The following is a 17,631-nucleotide window of genomic DNA, read 5'->3' as shown; positions in this document are numbered from 1 at the left end:
AGCCATTGTTCTCTGTTATGGGGTCATTGTCTGATGTAAATTGGAAGCAGCATTTTTGCTATTTAAGACTTTTCATGTAAATGAACTGAATGTTTCACGGAAGAGTTGTTGGTCTTTAATTTCAAACAGCAAATTGTTTGGAGTTGCACGTAAATTGGGACACATTTACACGTGTTTAGAAGGACCTATGTAATCTGCACATTTTGCCAGCCACGGGATCACATTTATCAATGTAACAAAATGGTGAAATTGAACCTCATCTTCTTTTAGCCTGAAAACGGTGCCAGTACTCTGTGGGTTGAGTTTCAACTTTACCTGGGCTTGATTTCATTTGAAAGGAGGCCTTTTTTCTTCTCCCGAAGGTGGGCCTTTATTAATATGCATGTAAAAACATTACGTGCAGTGGCAAGGATACAAGGCCTTGCTTATCTGAAATCGTGATCTACTACACATATTACGATGTATGGAATTTCATAATGTCCACACAATAGTAAATCCTAGCTTTCCTCGATTTAGAATCTTTGTTTACTTAGAATACCTTCTTACCCCTCCCCCAATTCCCTTCTCCTAAAGAGTTGAAAGCACAGCACAAAGTGTTTGAATGGTTTCAAGAATTGTACTTCCAAAACTCAAGTCTGGATTGCTTATCGCAGGAGCCTTCGGTTGTAGAACCACCTCACATGGCTTCAGAATATCATATACTTTTTGAGCAGAGCTCTTTACAAAGCCCAGTATTTTGGTCAAGCCTCGGAAATTAGTTTGAAAGCACAATTCATCATTTGCACAAACAGCAACAGATAACATTGCATCTGCTTTTTAAAAACCTTAACCAACCAGAAGTAAAAGATAATAATTTCTTGCAAATTATCTCAGTTCTCTTTTTACAAAGAGGATTTCAGAGAAATCCCTTTGCCAGGTAGATCAGTAGTGAAAAGCAAAGCACCCATCTTTATTCTATGAAATCACTGAATTTCACAGCAGAAAAAAACAATTTTTAGTGTAAGTTAAAAAAAAATAGCACTACCCCTCTTCCAAAAATTAATACAAAGGTTCATTCTATTATTGTGCATATGTAAGGCTATCTTGGGCACCACCCTGCTTTGGGCAACAATAGAAGTAAAGAATGAAATAAACTATTATTTGACTGCTGTAGATACGAAAGGGCAGAACAAAGAAATCATATTATTCTTCTGTCAAATAGAAACTAAAGGAATTCCAAATCCTTTGGGATTTTGTTGTTGCTGTTTTTATTGCTAACTCTTAATGTCTTCGTTTATTCCTCCAATCAGTGTATTGCAAAATCCCAGCATTTTTTTTTGCTTTTTTTTTTTTTAAACCTTTTGTGGTTTGAAGCTGACTTTGTAGGCGCATATAGATATCAGTCTACACATCATACTTTTCCTCTGAATTCCACTATGAGATTGGGAAATTCCTTGGTTAGGCAGAGCACACAAAAGGTGTGTTCCTTGAGGGAAAGGAGAAGGAAAACAAAAAGAAAAGCCTTTTCTTTATCTCACCATCAAAAGGCCCGACAAACCACTCCTTAAACTGACAGCCCCCTGACTTGAGCCACATATTTCGTAGCTCAAAACTAAGACTAGGCCTAGGAGTTTATAGAGTTTCATATGTTAAATTTGTTGGCTTCTTTTCAAAGGAAGTATTACACTATTTAACACTAGCATTACAATTTCAAGATCTGTAGCTGAGTGGCCAGCAAAGGGGAAAAAAAAAATCCATCCTACGTCTTCAACAAAATATTGAAAGAATCAGAATTTTTTAATCTTTTCCAAAAACATACCTTTGAAAGAAATCATAACCAGATTTAAGTTATTATTATATTAACCTGCCAGAAATAGACTGAGGGGAGGTCTAGGAGAGGATTCCCCTTATTTTTTGTTAGTTATTTCACAAACAGATTTTCCATAGCAAAGCTACCTCCCCTTTCCCAAACCTTATCTGGAAATACCTGCAGAGCCTTCACTCAGAGACCTGAAGGAGGTGGGGGCTATGTCCTATTAAAAGGTAAACTGAGACACATTAAAATTTTTAAATGGGGATTTGAGCAAAAATCGATTCCACTAGGGCAGTGCCAAACCGGAAGTGCTAGGGGACTCCACCTACAGAGGCTGGGGAGAGGCATCGGGAGAAGGTGAGGACTCAAAGCAAGGAAATTATTTGATTGGCTACAGCTTAAAACCTAGTTGGCTGTTTGTGATTGGCCGTCCTTATCGGTTTTGATTTTGTAACCTGGAGGTATTTCCGGGCTAAGATTTTGGTTTATTTAAGTAAGTGGCATTAGAGCCACCTCAGTTTAATGGCCTCCTCATTTAATTAATTTAACGGTCCAAAGTTGGGCATTATTTAAGAGTCCCCCTAGGTATCCGAATGACCTCCGAATTCCTGGGCCCTGGATGAATTCGCTAATCTTCATCTCCTACTGTCTCTTTAGGCCTAAATGCTGAAAAGCCAGCCTTGCCTAAGGAAAGAAAAGGATAGGGACCGAGGAAACGGTTGTTGTATGAACTCTAGAGAATCAAAGAAGAGCAAGAAATTTTGGGATTGGGATACCAGCAAAGAGTCATCTTCAGCAACTATGGGCCAACAGACAATACCTGTTGAGAACTTTGTAAGATTTCCTACAAAAGTTCCTTTGTAACTTTTACATTATGTCTGGGCTTCTTTGAAAGAAACTGGTTGTTTGGGCTTTTTCCTACTAAGAGGAGGAGAAGAGAAAGAGGAGAGCTAAGAAGGTATATGAGAAAAGGAAAGACAATCAGACTTAATCCTTTAAGGAGGAGAAGCTAACACATAGGAAAGGGGACTTACTTCCACCCAAGAACGGATCTCATTGGTTCCCTGCAGCACAGAGGCTACCTGGGCACTCTGTATGTGCATCTTCATCTTTGCATCTCCCGCCCCCCACCATCTGTGGCAGTTAGCCCAATACCTTGTACATCCCATACTTGAAATTAACTAGTTATTTGTGAACTAAAGAATGGATAATAAACCCACAAGTACCTAAAAATAAGCATGTCCCAAGCTAAACATAAGATCTTTTGCCACTGTAGTGGATACCGTAAGCGTTTTGTCTAGAACCATCTTTGGGGTATACACGCCCATCCCCTAGCTGCTGAGACTATTGCTAGCTGACCACTCACAACTGAGTCCCCGGCAAATTGCCTTGGCTATTTTGTGCCAGGTTCTGTGAACTGTCTCACCCAAGTTTACACTCCTCCCCCGGGAGCAGCCAATGTCTGGCTGATGTAGCAAGACCAAGGCTTGCCTTAATTTGGGCCAGTTCTAAAGAGCCATCCTAGCTCCAGAACTCCCTGGAAACTGGCTTAGGCCTCAGTCTCCACAGCACTGTGGGTCAACTCCTTCTACCTAATCTGGCCTTCCTCACTCCCTCACAGGTGGCTCTCCAGAGATTATCCAGAGCCTATTTCTAAGAAACTCAGCCCCAGACACCAACCAAACCAGATCCACCTCCCCCTTGATTCTGCCACCTGATGACACTTACTACCTCATCTATTCCATCGCCATGTGCTGAGGATTCTACCTCCCGAGGATCTGTTGATTCCAGTCCTTTCTCTCCATATCCATCACCTGGACTCAACCTCCTGCTCATCCCCTCAGCTCAAAACTGGTCCCTAACTGATCTGCTTGCCTCCAACCTGCCCAACTTCCAATACATTCTCCACACCGAGAACTCTAGGAACATTTCTAAAGATGCCAGCTTGTCACCCCTCTTCGCAAACCTTTCCATATCTCTCCATTGTCCTTAGAATAAGGTCCGGGCTCAGAAGACTCTCCATGAGTCAAGCCGTTTGCCTGTCCACATCCCTTGCCCTCCCTCCTCACACTCTAAGATCCAGCCTTGTAGAACTTTTCGTTCTTTGAATGAGACCTGATGGCTCTCGCTGCCAGGCCTTCACAGCGCTGTTCCCTCTTTCCAGGAGGCTCTCCCCACCCTTCCCAATCCCATTCGTCTAACTAACTCCCATGTATCTTTAGGTCTAAATTTACGTCACTCACTTGGAGAAGCCTTCCTTGACCTCTCTCTACATGTACAAGCTGAGTGGCCCTGACATGTCCCTAAGTTATTCTTTTCACGTGACACTTGCTGTGCGGCTTGCAGGATCTTAGTTCCCGGACCAGGGATTGAACCCCGGCCACCATGGTGAAATCGCCGAGTCCTAACCACTGGACCATCAGGGAATTCCTGACACTTGAGTTTTCGGCTCTCTCCCCATGTGACAAGAAACCTGTGAGATCAGGGACAATGATACTTTGGCTCACTGAGGTCTCTCCAGTGCCATCATCACATATAGAAAGACATTGAAAAATTAGGTGTTCAGAACATCCAGATTGATTAAACGCCCGTAGGGATTTTTTTTCTCAATGACATTTGGAGATAAGAGATGATTAAATACAATTTTTGCTAAACAATGATAAGTTTATTTAACACCAAAAGACCCAAAGCCACATATCACTAGGGAAACATTGGTTATTTCTGGAGAGGTAGAAAACACAAATATAAACCAACAAATGTTAAATTAGGAAAATAATAACCAGAAAATATGACTGCAAAATAAAATACATTCATTTGTCAGCAAACAGTTGGAAGATGCTTAAAAAATATTGCTGTAGATTTGAGCAAACACATATTAGAATAAATTACACAGTGTGGGAAGATTGCTGTACTGTTGAAAGAGAAGAGCAGCTATTTCTAACATGCCACTGCCTAGGGTATATATGCACGATCCCGTTCCAGTGATGACAGAGCTGTACAAACTGATTTTTTATGAACAACTAAATAAAAAGTTTAGCAGAGAAGGTATATTCTCAACAATAAATGATTTCTTTAATGGAAACAATATATGATTTTTTAAAAACTCATATATTGAGTTTATGTTATTATAACAATAACAACCAAAGAAGCAGCCACTCTCCAGGAATTTTTAATTCTGGGATTAAATTACAAAACTTCTAGCACATAAAATCGATCACTGAATCATTCACAGATAAGCTACTGCAGCCAAGATATTGAAGCCAAAATTTCAGAGATTGCTACAGGATATCATCAGTGAGGTTAATTTTATTTTTAAAGGGGGGGTGGGGGGGTATAAGAAGGACTTTCCTGCCAGAAAGACTCAATCTTGGACTTTGAAAGATGAGGCATCACTACTGAAATCTTCGTACCACACAGTGGTTTGCTGGATATGTTACAGCAAAGAACTTTATAAAGATAAGCTATTCGTTGTCCTCTTAAAGACAGTAGTTTCAAATCTGCTGTCCTTTTCATTAGTAAATGCTGTCCATTACACACTGCCTGGCAGATATTTTGTTAGAACAAAAAAATGCGTGCGAATTCCCTGGCGGTCCAGTGGTTAGGACTTGGCGCTTTCACTGTGGTGGCCAGGGTTCAGTCCCTGGTCGGGGAACTAAGATACCACAAGTCTCTTGGCAAGGCCAAAAAAGGAAAGAAAAAAAAAAGCTTAATCTGTTCTTTTAAAGATAATGTTCTAACCATGAGGAAGAAAGTGATTACTTTTAGAAAGAAACTCACGCTATGGAGAGAGCATTTTAGATTTTAGAAACAGATGTTTAGCAATCACTTGTGATTTGGTGCTAAAAATTATGTATGAATGTTACCTTTAACAACTATCAAGTATGTAGTTTATATCATAAAGTGAATTTTCTAAACTGTTTAAAAAAAATACAACTCCCAGATGAAGAGCTTTGGTATATTTGAACCTATTTGTTTAAAATATAAAAATGCAATTGCAACATATTCCCATTTACAGGAACAACTGACTGACATTGGGAAACAGCGACTCATCACCCAAATTTCCACTCAACCTTTTGCACAGATGGTAGGTGGAATTAAAAAGTGAGCATTATCGGGCTTCCCTGGTGGCGCAGTGGTTGAGAGTCTGCCTGCCGATGCAGGGGACACGGGTTCGTGCCCCGGTCCGGGAAGATGCCACATGCCGCGGAGGGGCTAGGCCCGTGAGCCATGGCCGATGAGCCTGCGTGTCCAGAGCCTGTGCTCCGCAACGGGAGAGGCCACAACAGTGAGAGAGAGGCCCGCGTACCTCAAAGAAAAAAAAAAAAAGAAAAAGTGAGCATTATCATTAAGCACTCGGTGAAAATGATGCACCTGTTCCAATGGTACATAACTTTTCCCACTAAGACAGCGTTTAAAACAACCAACGTAAAAAGAAACTGAATTTAGAACAAGATCTTCAAATCACTTTATCACAATGTGTTCTACCAAGATTTCCCAAAAAGATGCAGGTTGAATACTAAAAGTTTTAATGAGAGCAAAATACTTTATACTGCTCATAAAGAAAATTAAATTTTAATGACATTGTTTAGTCCATCATAATTTCAACCTTCTTTGACTTCTGTTTTTGCATATAATTTGTAACGTACAAGACATATCAGGATAGTACTCTCTGTGTTTAATTTATAAGTGAATATATAGGTGTGATTCATCAAGAGTAAAAGCCACTGGGGACTTCCCTGGTGGTCCAGCGGTTAAGACTCCACGCTTCCACTGCAGGGGGCGCGTATTCGATCCCTGGTCAGGAACTAAGATCCCACATGCTGCGCGGTGTGGTCCAAAAAAGAAAAAAAAAAGAGAGTAAAAGCCACTGGACTTGAAAATTTTCCTTGAGTGGACAAGCTCAATTTTTGCTAGATAGAGTGAACACTTGTATTCCTTAATTTCACTGCATTGACAGTCCAGATTTGGGGAAATAAATAACCATGATCAGATAAATAATCATCATCACACCCATCTTGAGGTTCCACCTCAGCCTCTCACCAAATATAAAGGCAATCAACTGTATCACTTCCAGAGGATTCCTGGATCCTCCCTTTCCATCAGCGCCTCTCCTCTGACCTTTCCCTCATTTTGTCCCTCCCAGTCCATCACACAGAGTATTAAGTCAACTTGACTGTAGCATGTGGAAAATTCAGAGCATAAACCACAACCAGTTAAACTAGAGTAAGTCCCCTACCTACGAACCTTCAAGTTGCAAATGTGTGTTCGCATGTCCAATTACGCAAGTTAGTTCACGTGTCTGAGGTACACTGTCACGTGCATGCATCCTCTGCAGGTGGTTGTGCTTGTGTGTACTTCACAGTACTGTAGAGAGCACAGTAGTACAGTATCTTTATTTCAAGCTAGATCTGCAGGAGGACGACTTCATTGAACTCCTTGCTCTGCAACATGAGGAGCTTACTGATGAAGACCTGACAGAATTGGAGGCCCAGAGAAAGGACCAAGAAAGACAAGGGGAAGAAGTAACTGAAGAACCGAAGAGATTCACGACGCAAGGGAATTTTCTTTATTTGAGGAGGCACTGTTAGTTTTTGAGGCACAGACCCAGATGTAGAACGGTACACGAAGGTTGCAGCAGCCGTTCAGAATGCAATCCAGTGCTACCGTGTCATCTGTGACAAGAAAAAAAGAGCTACTACCCAGACATCACTGGATCATTTTTTCAAAAGGGTAGACAGAATTGAATCCAGCAAGGAACCGGACCCTGTGCCATCAGCGTCAGGCGTGAGTGAAACTGCAGCTTGCCCTCTGTCTCCCGTTGCTGACGATCCTTCGGCTCTACCATCTCCCACCTCCTCTCCCTCCTCCAGTCAGTAACTCTTCTTGCAATGCCAGCCCCTGTATGCCAGCTGTTGTACTGTACTACTGTACTTTTCAAGGTACTGTACTGTAAAATTAAAAATGTTTTATCTTTTGTGTTTGTTATGTATTATTTGTGTGAAAAGTATTATAAACCTGTTACAGCACGGTACTATATAGCTGGTTGTGTTAGTTGGGTACCTTTGTTGGACTAACTTTGTTGGACTTAGGAACGCGCTCTCAGATGGAACTCGTTCCTATGTAGGGGACTTACTGTACCTTAGCACCAGACACTGCGCACCACAGGCACCCCGCAGTTGCTTTGCAAAGGGAGCAGTAACTAAGCCCCTCCAGGGGCTGCCACCCATCTTCCTAGATTCTTTTAACTAGTCCATCCTACCCTTACCCTCTAAGCACAAATTAAGTCGAGAGGAATAAAGACCCTTTCTCTTGGGGCGTAAAATAGACCCTCTACCCCTCTTTCTGGCTGCCTCCCTAATGAAACTAGTCTGAAAGATTGTCCCTACTTTGGGAATTCTGCATGGAACTCCTCACATCAGACCCTTCTTGAAATTCTTTCTTTCCCTTAGCTTGATGCCATTCCTCTTTCTCTAAAGATCATGCTTTCTCAGCCTTTCTTCCTAGCTGAGTTTTCTGTCCTCTGTTTAATATGGATGTTCTCAAAGTTCTTTTTCTTTTTAATAAATTTATTTATTTTTGACTGTGTTGGGTCTTCGTTGCTGCGTGCGGGCTTTCTCTGGTTGCGTCGAGCGGGGGCTACTCTTCATTGTGGTGCGCGGGCTTCTCATTGCGGTGGCTTCTCTTGTTGCAGAGCACGGGCTCTAGGCACGCGAGCTTCAGTAGTTGTGGCACGTGGGCTCAGTAGTTGTGGCTCGCAGGCTCTAGAGCGCAGGCTCAGTAGTTGTGGTGCACGGGCTTAGTTGCTCTGTGGCATGTGGGCTCTTCCCGGACCAGGGCTCAAACCCGTGTCCCCTGCATGGGCAGGTGGATTCATAACCACTGTGCCACCAGGGAAGCCCTTCTATCTTTTTTAAAAAATTTATTTTTTATTGAAGTATAGTTGAATTACAATGGTGAGTGAATTACTGCTGTACAGCAAAGTGATTCAGCATATATATATATATATATACATATATATACACATTCTTTTTCATATTTCAAGGTTCTATCTTTGACCCTCTTCTTTTCGAACTCTGCATTCCTTGGGGAAACACATTCATTCTCAGGGCTTCAAGTATCTCTTTATTCTGGATTCCCAAATCTCTGTTTCTAGCCCTAACATCGCCTCTAACTCCAGATCACAATGAATTGTCAAGTAAGCTCGAGAAATGACTCACAGTCATGTCTAACTCGGGAGGTCCAAAAGACACCTCCTCTTCTCCCATCCTCCATGGTGGTATGTGACTCAACGGCCCCACGCTCCTTTCTCCATCCCTCTGCCATGTTGCACTCCTGCCTCCACAGCCAGGAGGCGAGGACTGCCTGTGCTTTCTGCAGCCTTCTCCGTGCACCTGTCCTCTGTCCCCAGCTCTGTGGATGCCTTGGTTTAAGGAGCTCCCTCTCACCTGCTCTCTCTGTTTTTGTTTGTTTGGGCCGCACTGTGCAGCATGCGGGATCTTAGTTCCCCAACGAGGGATCGAATCCGTGCCCCCTGCAATGGAAGTGCAGAGTCTTAACCACTTCCCTCAAGGGAAGTCCCTCTCCTGCTCTCTTACAGAGACTTCTTCACTTATCGCTAACCTCTTTTCGAGCGATTTCTGCTCACCAAACAGCCCTTAAGCAAGCAGCTTATCACATTAAATGCATATACACCATGTTATTCCTTCCGCTGGAAGAAAAAGCGCCCCCCTCACGTGATCATCACCACCTACTGACGAGACAAAGCTGAGTTGAAGGCTCACCACAGGAAGTCGGGGAGAACACTCCTCAAAATGCTTGCACAGGGCTTCCCTGGTGGCGCAGTGGTTGGGAGTCCGCCTGCCAATGCAGGGGACACGGGTTCGTGCCCCGGTCCGGGAAGATCCCACATGCCGCAGAGCGGCTGGGCCCGTGAGCCATGGCCGCTGGGCCTGCGCATCCGGAGCCTGTGCTCTGCACCGGGAGAGGCCACAGCAGTGAGAGGCCTGCGTACCGCAAAAAAAAAAAAAAAAAGCTTGCACAATGTCTCATAGGGAGGGGAAAGGTCAGAATCAGGGGGTGGGGTGGGAGGAGGGGCGAGGACGGGAAAAATAAAATAAAAGAATTTACTGAGAATTGGAAGCTTGGTTTAAGGTGGGCCTATCAATGTGGGAGCTTGGCTAGGAGGCATGAGTCCAGGATTGATAAAAACAGCAAGGTGAGGACTTAGAGGCGAGGGATTTGAAGAATCTTAGCGCACGGATTACTGTGTCCTTTTCATCAAGAATTGATGGGTCTTTAGAGAAGTTCTTCTAAGAAACAACCAAACCACTTTCTGGGACAGGAGAGCTCTGGAAGAATAAAGAAATGCTAATTAAAATAACGGAACAGAAAGTGATGTTAACATAGACACTAAGGTATAGTGTAGGTTCTCAAAGTCCAGGCTGGGGTGGGGAGTGGCCAGTTCTGGTTCTTGCTGATTTTGCCTCTTCAGGGCCTCCCTAATTTGACTCTAGCCTCCTCCATCTCATCCATCCTGTCTGAGGTTGTGGTACCAGGTGACTGGAGAAGAAAGAGAAAACATGCACAGAAGTATCCCTAAACCTTCCTCTCTGGAACCTACTAAGTAATAAAGCATTTGGGTAAATAAGGACAATCTCAATTTGAAAAAAGGTCTGATCCCTTTATCCTTAGCAAATCCAAAGTAGCTTGCCAAAAAAGAGGGGAAAATCTTACCCTCTGTAAAACCAAGACCATCGCAGGACTCCTCCACAATCAGGTGGGTAGGATCTTAGGCGCACATATGGCAGATCTGAGGAAAGAACTGTTTTCAATTTTCCTTCTCTTTATTTATTTCGTGTTAAAATATTTATATTGTTTCTGCTAGGAAGCTTGTCACAGAATAGACAATTTTCCTTTGTGATTACTATCCTAGCTAATATACCAATAAGCACTTAGAATTTAATAGCAAAAGCCCACGAACAAATATAAAGCCAAGGAAGGCTTACCTTTGCCTTAGAGCTTTGGCTCTTTAGGTAGAATTTGGAAAACTATTCTTTTTTTTTTTTTTTAATTTATTTATTTTTGGCTGCATTGGGTCTTCATTGCTGCACGCAGGCCTTCTCTAGATGCAGCAAGCAGGGGCTACTCTTCCTTGCGGTGCGCGAGCTTCTCATTGCGGTGGCTTCTCTTTTTGCAAAGCACGGGCCCTAGGCGTGCAGGCTTCAGTAGTTGTGGCGCACGGGTTTAGTTGCTCCGCGGCGTGTGGGATCTTCCCGGACCAGAGCTCGAACCCGTGTCCCCTACATTGGCAGGCGGATTCTTAACCACTGCGCCACCAGGGAAGCCCTGGAAAACTATTCTTGATCTGTTATCCTGGGCACTTTTTTTTTTTTTTTTTTGCGGTATGCGGGCCTCTCACTGTTGTGGCCTCTCCCGTTGCGGAGCACAGACTCCGGACGCGCAGGCTCAGCGGCCATGGCTCACGGGCCCAGCCACTCTGTGGCATGTGGGATCTTCCCGGACCGGGGCACGAACCCGCGTCCCCTGCATCGGCAGGTGGACTCTCAACCACTGTGCCACCAGGGGAGCCCCTGGGCACTTTCTGATAGTGAAGAAGTCATGAAGTATACGTGCAAGTGTAGAAATAATAGGAGTGCTCACACTCATACCAAACTGTTCTGCTTGTAGGATGCGATTTCTTTTATTTTACATTTTATTTTATTTTTGAGATTTATTTACTTGGCTGCACCAGGTCTTAGTTTCAGCATGCGGAATCTAGTTCCCTAAGCAGGGATCGAACCCAGGCCCCCTGCATTGGGAGCGCGGAGTTTTAACCACTGGACCACCAGGGAAGGCCCTGCAGGTGAGATTTAAAGCAGCCCTTCCATCTGACAGACTCGCCGGCCTTTAGAGACCCCAGTAGTACTCTCTAGCATAGAGCAAGGTAGTAGTATAAGGTTCCACAGGAGCTCTCCCAGTACCCTGGTGGGGAGCTTTGAGGCTGAATCCCATCCTCAGTGCCAAGGTCAACAGTTCCACGTACTACCCTTCTTCCTTACCATTCTTTGTCCTTTTCTACCACCCCCCCCATCACTTAGACTTTAATAATACACATTGCAGAATTAGGATATGATATGAGTGGCTAATAGAACCGTGGACTGACCTGGAGTTAGTTGATTTAAGTTATTGAATGCTTACTGGTGCAGAGCCCAATTCATGACCCTAGTACTGGACCTCGGGGTCTCTGCGGTGCTGTTCCTGCTGTCTTGGATGGCTTTCCACAGATATTTACCAGCCTGGCTCCCTCCTTCTCTTCATTCATGTCTCTGCTCCATCATCACCTTGTCAGAGGGGAGCTTCCCTTGCTGCCCTAACTAAAATCGCCCCCTCTATCTCTAGTTAGCCCTTTACTGTGTTTTATTTGTCCCATAGCACTTACCACTACCTGGCATTATATTTAAGGTTGCCAGATATAATACATCCCATCTTTGGAACCTACTTAACACTAAAAAATTCATTATTCATCTGAAATTCAAATTTAACTGGGTGCCTTGTATTTTTATTTGCTAAATCTGGCATCTTTCATTCCTTTCCCTACCATTTGAATGCAAACTCCATGAAGCAAAGATGTGGTCTGTTGGATTCACTGCTCTAAATCCCCAGCATCTAGTGTTCTGGAGTCTCATCAGGCTGGGCACACAGTAGGCACTCTGTGAGTGTTCAGGAAGGAAAGAAGAAAGCACAAAGCAACACAGCACCATCTGAGGACTTTGTGCTAACAGGGCGATGCATGCCGCATTCCCATCTGGCTTCCACTGTCTCCTTGGAAAATTTTCAATTGTAACGGGGATTCCAAAGATGAAAACATTTGCTTTCTGGTCCAGATACTGGATTAAGACCACCAATATGTACCAAACTGCCAAACCCCAGTCAAAGGACAGCTTACAAATCCCACTGATACGAATCAGAATTGAGCCATAAATTTGGCAGTAAAAACAAAATCCTTTTTTTTAAACAACCCCTAACCATTCCTTGTCTTGCCAAGTGTTCTCCATCTACAATCACCGGATTTCCTTCCCCAACTGCATTCACTCTGTTCCTCCATGGCGCTCTTGTTCACATAAGCTAGAAAACAAAACGACATCCATCAAATATTGTCCTCAACGGCCAGTCTTTAAAATACTTGGCCGTGTCTAGGGTGATAGTCTGGGCAGCTTCATTTGATGTTCTGACAACTGGGTATTGTTAGTTTTGACTTGGTTACTTAGAGAAGACTTTGTAATCCTCCCACCCCCAATCACTCATGTGTATTTACTCAGCTAAGTAACTCTTGTGACCCGTGGCGTTCCTCTTATGGGTCTTTTCCAGAAGCAGGAAGCCAGAAAGGTGGTAGAAGCTCAGAAAGCACACCTTTTCCACGCAGCAGCAGAAAGTATTTCTTGCCGTGGTTTGATCTTTAATAGCTTCCACCCAGATGCAAACCAAGTTTTCTTTTTCTTCTGCTTATTCCATATCTCACCCACCTGGAAGAAAAAAATAAATAAATAAAATAAAAATGGAAAACATCTACCTTTATACAAAGAAATAGCCACGCATGTCTTTTGTCTTGCTAATGCCTTTAAGCTTCGCTATACCTTCACCCTACAGCATAATTATGAGCAATGTATATCTCAGGATGTCTTGAAGTAAATGATGGGATACCAAGAATACAGTGGTGCGATACAGGAAGAAAGTGAGGTTAGCTGGCACAGTTTGCTACTGAAAGCCTGCCAGGAAAATTTCAAAGATCCAAGAAACAATCCCATTAAAGACAAAAATGGAAACAGGTGCAAGACCTAAATGGCCAGGCATCTTGGAGCTGAGGTTTATAGCAAGAGATACCATACATACACTGGGTGGTTTAGCACTGGATCTCTTGTGAATCTATGTTCTGTCCAACTTAACATTACTTCTAAAGTTCATAAGACATACTCCCACCTTCATGGGCGAGCCATTTTCTGAACAGAGTCTTTATGCTGTCAGTAATTGTACTAGAATACCGTGAAGATTTTCGTATGCTTTGGGTGCATAGGTTCTTGCATCTGTTTCTCCTGGTACTTCGATCTTTCTTGAGCCTCTAGGAGTTACTTTTGCCTTTCCTAGGGAACCTACTTCCAGCACCTCCTCCTTTTCTAATCAGCTATTGAAACCAAGTAATCAAGTGTGTAAGAACCATGACTAAACTAAGAGGAGGAGCTCCAAGTTCCTGGCGTTTCCTTCACCTGGCAGTTTGTAAGCTTCTCCCTCCCCCTACACTCCCCAGACCTGTGGTTCTAGGTGTGTGAGTTGTAGTAGCAAGGACAATACCCAACACTGACGCTGCCCTGACTCCCCGCCAGGTATTGTTCTAAGTATCTTGCTCTGTATCTATTATCTCATTTAACCCACATTCTCACACACACCTAAGAGTTGAGCCCTGTGATTATCTCAGTTTACAAATGAGGCTGGGTAATTTTCTCGAGCTCACAGCCTCTAACGATGGAGTCAGCATTCAATCGCAGGCAGTCGGGCGCCACGTTCTATTTAAAACCGCACCTCAGATGGGACTTGAACCCACAGTCTTCCAACTGAAACTACACAACTTGTCTCAGGATTTAATGAAACTCAGGTTCTTTATGTCTTGGCACAGAATGAATTCAGCAAGGGGCAAAGTGATAGGTAAGAAATAGATTTATTAATATAGGAAGCTTGTGAAGAATACAAGCCGGCAAGGCAAGACGGTTCTGCCCCGAGAACTAAGTGAGCTAAATTTTAATAATCAAAGGAGGGCTTCCCTGGTGGCGCAGTGGTTGAGAGTCCGCCTGCCGATGCAGGGGACACGGGTTCGTGCCCCGGTCCGGGAAGATCCCACATGCCACGGAGCGGCTGTGCCCGTGAGCCATGGCCGCTGAGCCTGCGCGTCCGGAGCCTGTGCTCCGCAACGGGAGAGGCCACAACAGTGAGAGGCCCGCGTACCGCAAAAAATAAAAAGAAAAAAAAAATAATCAAAGGAAAAGTGGAGAGGGGGAGCAGACCACCTCACGTCCCAAGCCTCGGAACATGGGTCCCTGGGATGTGCTGCCAGGTGAGGGTCCATGGCCTAGCACAGGAAAGAATTCAAGAGTGAGCCATAGCAAGGTGAAAGCAGGTTTATTGAGAGAGCTACACATTCCATAGACAGAATGAGGTCCGTCTCAAAAGGCGAGCGTGGCCTGAAATATGGGGTCGTTAGTTTTTAGGGGCTGGGTAATTTCATAGGCTAAGGAATGGGAGGATTATTCCAACTATTCTGGAGAAGGGGTGGGGATTTCCAGGAACTAGGCCACCTCCCAGTCTTTGGCCAGCCTCAGAAATGTCATGATGCCTGTGGGCATGTCACGTAGCATACGCTAAGGTATTAAAATGAGGGTATAATGAGGCTCAAGGTTACTGGAAGTCTAATCTTCCACCATCTCGGGCCTAATCAGTTCTAACCACTTTTTGACATATCCAGTTTTTCTCAATGGCTGTGTCCTTCTTTAAGGGTTGTGCCCTGCCCCCTTCCTCCTGTCTCATATTGACTACTACTCCACATGGAGTCCAAGCTTGAAAGCCCTGAGTCACTTTTATCAAGCTTGTGGACCTTGTCTCCTAAACACCCATGGTACTTAGGATAAAATCCAATTCCCTTACGTGGTTTACACAGCTCTCCAAACTCTAACCCTTGCTTACCTCTCATGCCTCTTCTCAGACCCAAATCCCCCCCCCCCCCATCGCAAGGTACACTCCCATAGTCCCTCAGGGCCTCACTGTAGGAAGAAAGTCTTTCTTGCATTGAAGACTTTTGCACCAGGGCACTGAGGTTCTCCACCTCTGGCTGGCTAACTCTTACCACTCATGTCATATCTTGGAGTGAAATCGAGCGGGGCCCTGTGGGGCTCCCAGGCACGGAGGCCTTTTTTTTGCTCCCCCGTTTCTTGTAGGGAAGACGCCGGCCTCCATGACCTTCCCTGAGTTCCAAAGGGCAGATTCTAACAATTGCTAATCAAGGGAGGAGCAGCGAAGAAACCATCTGAGGCGAGATTAAAGGGAGCAGAGAAGCTCATGGAGATTAGGAGAGCGACCACCTGAGACGACATTAAAGGAGGGCAGGCCCTGCTCACACCCTAATCTTGTCAGAGATCCCGCCCTTGAACCACTGTTATAAACCCCTCATCAAATCCTCTGGGGTTGGGACACATAGTTTTCCCTTTCAAGGCAGGAGCCCGTTCTGTGTCCCTTTGCTTGGAAAAGTAATGAAGCTATCCTTTTCTACTTCACTCAAAACTGTCTCCGAGATTTGATTCTGCACTGGTGCAGAGAGGCTGAGCTTTTAGCATCAGGAGCCCACATCCTCTGGGGAGCCTCGGAGACCTTGTCACTGATGTTGGTCCTCTAGCTAGGCACTCCAGGAACACCCTGTATTTCTCCAGTGGTTGCGTTTATTCCCCGGCATGGGGGTTTCTTGTTTGTCTCTATCCCTCAAGGACTGTAGGCTCCAAGGGGGCAGGACCGCTATCTGGTTCAGCATTATATCCCCAAAGAGTAGCAAAGTGCCTGGCACATGGCAGGCGGCCCCAGTAATCACAGGTAATATTTATTCATTCACTCATTCAACACATTTATTAAATGTTACTATCCACCATACACTATGGTACTCAAGATTTTCTCATTTAATCCTTCAAGGATGACTTCATTGATTCTTAACTCACCGAACAACCTAGTTCATAGATTAGGAAAGTGAGATGTACTTTCTAATGTTTATTAAAAAAAAAAAAAGTGCCCAAGGTCCCAGTAGATACCAGGATGGAAGAATGGATGGGCCCCGGTCAGGGTTGGAGGTCACCAGACTGGAGTACCCCTGAAAGAACTCGGAACTAGGGTTAAAAGTCCTCCTTTTAGATGCACTATTTAAAAAATCTAATATGAAAGGCCTGAGATAGGTAAAGTCGCTTAAGAGACAAAGCCTGCCAAGGCCAGACTAGCCTGTAATCTAATTGACTGTATTAGCATATCTAAAGAAAGAATGTGTCAATCCTGGGGGGAATAAACTCCAGCCGGATTCCAGCTTTGACAGCGCCGGACCCAAAACCTCCCCCGGCGGTAGGTGCCAGCGAACGTGGCAGGTGTAGCCCGCGCAGAAAGGATGCACCGGGCAGCTGAATCACGCGCTTACCTCCCCCGCTCTGGTTCCCAGCGAGCCTGCACTCCGCGTGCAATTCCGCTTCCGCCTGCAGGGAGAAGCTAATAATAGCTCCCATATGTGGGTCTGCATCCTGTGCTAGGCGTCTTGCTACACTTCTTGTTGCATTTCGGCCTCACAGTGCAGCCTATCTTCCAGCCGAGGAACCCATGCTAGAGGGCTTGCCCCAGGTCAAACTGCAGCTATGGAAAAAGAAAGAGCCGCGATTTGGAGCCAGGCTCGCTCAGCTCCAGGGCACAAGATCACCTGCCTCTCCCTTGCACGTACCGCCCACACGAGCATGCCTGGACCAAGGAGAGCTCTATTTCTCTTGGTAGAAAAGAACTGAGTTGGCATGCGGGTTTATGCCTTATGCGGGACTGGTTCCGTGTGTCTTTCCTGAGAAACCAGTCCAGCTCAGTTTGTTGAGGTGGAACCTTCTACCCTTTCGGAGCCCTCCTCCTCCGCCCCCAGCTCCTCCGGCCCATTGAACAACTCAGCATCACGCACCCATCCCTCTATGCTTTTCCTGCCTCCTGCGGACACAGGAGGGAAGGGGGCAGGGCACAAGCTTTGAAACAATGACATAGCCTGAGGACATGACGTAAACGGATTAGAACCA

General features: G+C 44.7%; 1 long non-coding RNA gene across 9 annotated transcripts; it reads right to left on the bottom strand.

Annotated features, from left to right (window-relative positions):
• Positions 1-4,435: 4,435 nt before the first annotated feature.
• On the bottom strand, positions 4,436-17,312 carry LOC109550292 (uncharacterized). 9 transcript variants are annotated; one of them, XR_012325433.1, is made up of 6 exons: positions 17,004-17,256; positions 13,202-13,314; positions 10,526-12,916; positions 9,920-10,140; positions 9,574-9,795; positions 4,436-6,612 (listed from the first exon to the last, which is right to left on the bottom strand). It is a non-coding gene; the product is annotated as an uncharacterized lncRNA (long non-coding RNA). The 9 variants fall into 9 exon arrangements; XR_012325434.1 differs by having other exon boundaries at positions 4,436-6,098; XR_012325432.1 differs by having other exon boundaries at positions 4,436-9,795; positions 17,004-17,254.
• Between the last annotated feature and the right edge of the window lie 319 nt (positions 17,313-17,631).

Source organism: Tursiops truncatus, chromosome 13 (assembly GCF_011762595.2).
Source record: "Tursiops truncatus isolate mTurTru1 chromosome 13, mTurTru1.mat.Y, whole genome shotgun sequence".
Taxonomy (NCBI): Eukaryota; Metazoa; Chordata; class Mammalia; order Artiodactyla; family Delphinidae; genus Tursiops; species Tursiops truncatus.
This window is presented reverse-complemented; position numbering and strand designations above follow the sequence as displayed.